Genomic DNA, 6,000 nt, shown 5'->3' on the forward strand with positions numbered 1-6,000 from the left:
TAGCAGAGCTTCAACACTCTTATGGTTTAGTTTTCAAAACAGGTCAATCGTAAGAAACATTCTGTACAACAGTGAATTTTCAGAATCATCCAAAACATAGCATCTTCCTCCAAAGCAGTAAGACCATAAGACATAGAAGCAGAATTAGACCATTCGGCCCATTGAGTCTGCTCTGTCATTTGATCATGGCTGATTTATTTTTCCCTCTCAACCCCATTCACCTGCCTTCTCCCTGTAACCTTTGACACCCTTACTAATCAAGAAACTATCAACCGCCGCTTTTTAATATACCCAATGACTTGGCCTCCACAGCCCTCTGTGGCAATGTTTTCCACAGATTCACTACCCTCTGGCTAAAGAAATTCCTCCTCATCTCTGTTCTAAAAGGGACATTCTTTTATTCTGAGGTAAACAGTATTAAAATGGATCTTAGTTTAAAACAGAGTTTCAAGCCCTTCACTTTTACATACAACCTGATCTCCTTAATTCAAAGGAAATGAGGTTTCAGGGTAGGGCAAAGTCTCAGGATGAGGCACTGGCCATTTAGGATTGAAATGAGGACAATTCACTTTTTTTTGGTGAAGCTTTGGAAATCTTTACCCAATGAGGACTTTGAATACTCAGATGTTGAATATGTTTAAAACTAAACAATAGATTTTTTTTTAAAAGACTGGAGGATTCAAGGATATGGGAATCAGACAGAAAAGTGGGCTAAGAGGATCAGCCATGATCTTGTTAAACCATGGAACAGACTTAAGGGGCTAATTGGCTTTCTGTTCTTTCCATTTCTTTTATTAACCTAATTCAAATTACCTGGAAATTCAATTATTTTGCATTAAACTCCTGTTACTTATATTGCTTAATTCATTTAAAAGGTAATTCATATATTGTGATGACAAGAGTTATTTGGAACAGGGTGTAATGTGGCACAAGATCGCTATCAAACAGTTAAACAAAAATGAAGCATGTTACAACATTCATAACCTTTGCATTAAACGTAACAAAATAATTTCTTACACAACAGAAATTTCACATTAAAAAAAAGTTATACTTTTACATGACTACACATAACCAAGCATAACAAACATGTAAACTTATAGCTTTATTGCTTTACAAAGACTTGCAAAATTGTTTATCTTTGTACCTCTGTAAACCTTGTATGTTTGGTCCCTGTCCTTTCTCCCATTGAGGCAGTGATTCACGCTAGCTTACCTATCATCTTTGTCCTGAAGGGCAATCTCTTACTTCGGGACTGTGATCTCTGGAGATCCTCAGCCAAGGGAAACATCAGCTCCACATCACCCTAATTAAGCCCTATAAGAACTGTGTACAGTTCAATGAGATCGCCGCTGATTCTTCTACACTTTGGAGTATACAGGTCTAACCTGCTTAATCTCTCCTCAAAAGACAAAACCATTGCCCCCAGAATCAATCTGGTGAATTTTGGTTGCACTCGCAAGCATATCCTTCTTTACACAGGAACACTAAATGTGTATTGCAGATGTGGTATCACCAAGACTCTTTAATTGGAGCAAGATGTCTCTCCTCTTGTACTCAACTCCTCCTGCAATAGGGGCCAACATATCATTTACTTTCCAAACTGCATGCTCACCCTGCATCTTAGCTTTTAGTGATTCATATACAGGGACAGTCAGGTTCTTCTGAACACCAACACTTTTCAATCTGTCACCATCTAAAAACCACTCTGCCTTTCCATTTTTTTTCCTATCAAAGTAGATAACCCCGCACTTTTCCACATTATATTCCATCTGCCATGTCCTTGCCCATTCACTTAGGCTGTCTATATCCCCTTAAGCTTCTCTGCATCTCCCTCAAGCCACACTACCACTTAACAGTATATCCAACTCTCCCAAATTTGTACATGTAGAAATGGCCTAAGCAAATTGCTTCATTATTAATTTCATTGGCTTGTTTAATTGAGAGCATGTGGAAAAATAAATAGATCCAAGTTTATTAATTCAGTGGGGTAAATTTTGATTCTGTGCGACAGTGTAAAAAGTTAACTCTCCTTCATTCGCTCTCAAACATCACTTCCATAAAGAAGTGCTAATAAAATATATAGACACCCAATATATGTTTTTATTATTGAGCCACAGTGTGTTGGACACCACTGGGAAAGGAAGCCTTTGTTGCCCAGTAATCAAGGGGCTTGCCAAGTAGTTAAGAGACAACTATGTTGTTTTTGGTCTTGAGTCACGCAAAGTCTGGAATGAACGGGGAGAGCAAATTTCCTTCTCTAATGGCCATGAGTGAACCAGATGGCCACCATCACTGACATTACTTTTTTTTTCCCAATTTCAGAATTGATTTAATTAATTGAATTTAAATTCACTGCTTTGGCAGGATTTGAACTTGATCGTTAATCTGGGTTTCTAGATTCCAAGTCTCTCCTCCTGATCTACCCAGCTCCTCCTACACCCAGCCCCCTGACCTGACCCATGTCTTTCCCCTCCCCCACCCACTCCATCTGCCCATCACCCACAAGCTCCTCCCACTGGGTCCCCTCTCCTTCCAGCTCCCAAATGCCCTCCCCACCTCCCTTATTCGGTTCCCTGCTTCCCCCTTCCTCTCCTATCAGATTCCACCATCTGTAGCCCTTTGTTGCCTCCACCTATCACCTCCCATCCCTGCTTCTTCACTCCCCCCCCTCACCTGGATCCACCTATTGCTTGCCAGCTCTTGCCTCACCCCTTCCCCTCACCTCCTTGTACTGTCTACCTCCCCCCTTTCATTCAGGCCCAAAACGCTGACTGTCCATTTTCCCTCCTGACCTGCTGAATTCCTCGGGCAGGTTGTTTTTTGCTCCAGTTTCCAGCATCTGCAGTCTCTTGGACCTCCCGTGTTCCCTTGTCTCTTGTCAAGGAAACATCCAATTCCATGCACCTTCCTTTCTCCCGTCTTCATCATAGAACCCTAGAACCATACAGCACAAAACAGGCCCTTCGGCCCACCATGTTGTGCCGTCCATCAGACCACCCTCACACTACCTAACCCCTTCCTCCCGCATATCCCTCTATCTCACGTTCCTCCACATGCCTATCCAACAAGCTCTTGAACCTGTTCAATGTATCTGCCTCCACCACCACCCCAGGCAGCGCATTCCATGCACCAACCACTCTTTGGGTGAAAAACCTCCCTCTGACATCTCCCCTGAACTTCCCACCCATAACCTTAAAGCCATGACCTCTCGTCTTGAGCATTGGTGCCCTGGGAAGGAGGCGCTGACTGTCTACTCTATCTATTCCTCCCAATATTTTATATACCTCTATCATGTCTCCTCTCATCCTCCTCCTTTCCAGTGAATAAAGCCCTAGCACCTTAAGCCTCTCCTCATATTCAATACTCTCTAATCCAGGTAGCATCCTGGTAAATCTCCTCTGCACCCTCTCCAATGCCTCCACATCCTTCCTATAATGAGGCGACCAGAACTGAACACAGTACTCTAAGTGTGGCCTAACTAGAGTTTTGTAAAGCTGCATCATCACCTCGCGGCTCTTAAACTCAATCCCGCGATTTATGAAAGCCAACATCCCATTGGCCTTCTTAACTGCTCTTTCCACCTGTGAGGCAACTTTCAATGAACTGTGAATATGAACCCCCAGATCCCTCTGCTCCTCCACACTGCCAGGTACCTTGCCATTTACCCAGTACTCTGCCCTGGAGTTTGTCCTTCCAAAGTGTACCACCTCACACTTCTCCGGATTGAACTCCATCTGCCACTTGTCAGCCCAGCTCTGCATCCTATCAATATCCCTCTGTAAGCTCCAACAGCCCTCCACACTATCCACAACACCGCCGATCTTAGTGTCGTCTGCAAACTTACTAACCCAGCCCTCCACCCCCTCATCTAAGTCATCTATAAATATCACAAAAAGTAGAGGTCCCAGAACCGATCCCTGCGGGACACCACTAGTCACTGCCTTCCAATCCGAGGGCACTCCTTCCACCACAACCCTCTGCTTTCTACATGCAAGCCAATTCCTAATCCACACAGCCAAGCTTTCTTGGATCCCTTGGCCTCTGACCTTCTGAAGAAGCCTACCATAAGGAACCTTATCGAACGCCTTACTAAAATCCATGTAAACCACATCCACCGCACTGCCCTCATCAATCTTCCTCGTCACCTCCTCAAAGAACTCTATCAGGCTTGTGAGGCAAGATCTTCCCTTCACAAAGCCATGCTGGCTGTCCCTAATCAGTCCATGATTCTCAAGGTGTTCATAAATCCTATCCCTTAGAATCCTTTCTAACAGTTTACCCAACGCAGACGTGAGACTCACCGGTCTATAATTCCCTGGCCTATCCCTGTTACCTTTTTTGAACAAGGGGACCACATTCGCAACCCTCCAATCCTCCGGCACCACCCCCGAAGACAACGAGGACTCAAAGATCCTTACCAGCGGTTCAGCAATCTCCTCCCTAGCCTCTCGAAGCAGCCTGGAGAAAATCCCGTCAGGCCCCGGAGATTTATCTGTCTTAATATTATTTAACAACTTCAACACATCCTCTCTCTTGATATCAGCAACCTCGAGAACGTTACCCCTACCAGCACTCCCCTCCGCATCATCAAGACCCCTCTCCCTGGTGAATACCGGAGAAGTACTCATTCAGAACTTCTCCCACTTCTGCCACCTCCAGGCAAATTCTCCCACCTTTGTCCTTAATCGGACCTACCTTCACCCTAGCCATCCTCCTACCCTTCACGTACTTGAAAAAGGCCTTGGGATTTTCCTTAACCCTACTAGCCAAAGCCTTTTCATGTCCCCTTCTAGCTCTCCTCAGCCCTTTCTTAAGTTCCTTCCTCACTACCCTATATTCCTCACGGGCCCTGTCTGAACCTTGCTGCTTATACCTCACGTATGCTACCTTCTTCTCCCTAACAAGTCGTTCCACCTCTCTCGTCACCCATGGTTCCTTCACCCTGCCATTCCTTCTCTGCCTCACCAAAACATATTTATCCCTAACATCCTGCATAAGATCCCTGAATATCGACCACATCTCCATGCTACATTTTCCTTCAAAAAGGACATCCCAATTTACACTCCCAAGTTCTCTCCTTATAGCCTCATAGTTCGCCCTTCCCCAATTGAAAAACCTCTTGTCCTCTCTGCACCTGTCCCTGTCCATGACAATTTTAAAGGTTATGGAGCAATGGTCACTGTCCCCCAAATGCTCGCCACCCCTCCACCTCTCCTCCCCCCTTCCCTATCCCTCTTAAAACACCGAAAACCAGGAATATTCAATAACCACTCCTCTTCTGACGTCAGCCACGTCTCAGTAATAGCCACGATATCATAGTCCCCCATATTTATCCAAGCCCTCAGTTCATCCCCCTTATTCCTGACACTTCTTGCATTTAAGTAAACACACTTCAGTCCACCTACCTTACTACTTTTACAGCCTGTACTCTGCTTCTCCTTCCCCAAAGCCTCTCTACCTGTTTGATCTAACTTTTCCCCATTCCCTTCTTCCTCTGACCTACTCCTCCGGTTCCCTTCTTAGTTAACATCAAGAACTCACGGCGAGAATAATTTTAGTGGCAATCCAACATTTTGCCTAGGGGTTATACAGTTTTTCGGTTTATGAATTTATAAATTGGATGAATATTTTACATTTAACCTGGCAAGACTTCGCAAAGATTTACCCAATTTTAACGTTCATGTAAATTAAGTTTAGCAGAAAACTGTGACACACTGTTTGAAGTCCTGACTATGAAGCTGTCGGATTCTTGTTGCACTCTCCTCCCCCAGGTTAATAAAAAAGATCACAGGCCTGTAATTTTATAACTTCAACTTTTTTTAAAATCTAATTCAAAGTTTACTTAGGCCTTCCCGTGAACAGATGGAACTTCAAAGTTGTATTGATATGTAATTTTAAATCAAAGAAAGTAATAATATACAGTAGGTAGGTATCTGTGTGAAGAAAACTGCTTTGACACTGATGGCTGCTTCAATACCTCCTGATGCTGTCTAATCCTCT

Source organism: Pristis pectinata, chromosome 15, assembly GCF_009764475.1.
Source record: "Pristis pectinata isolate sPriPec2 chromosome 15, sPriPec2.1.pri, whole genome shotgun sequence".
Classification (NCBI taxonomy): domain Eukaryota; kingdom Metazoa; phylum Chordata; class Chondrichthyes; order Rhinopristiformes; family Pristidae; genus Pristis; species Pristis pectinata.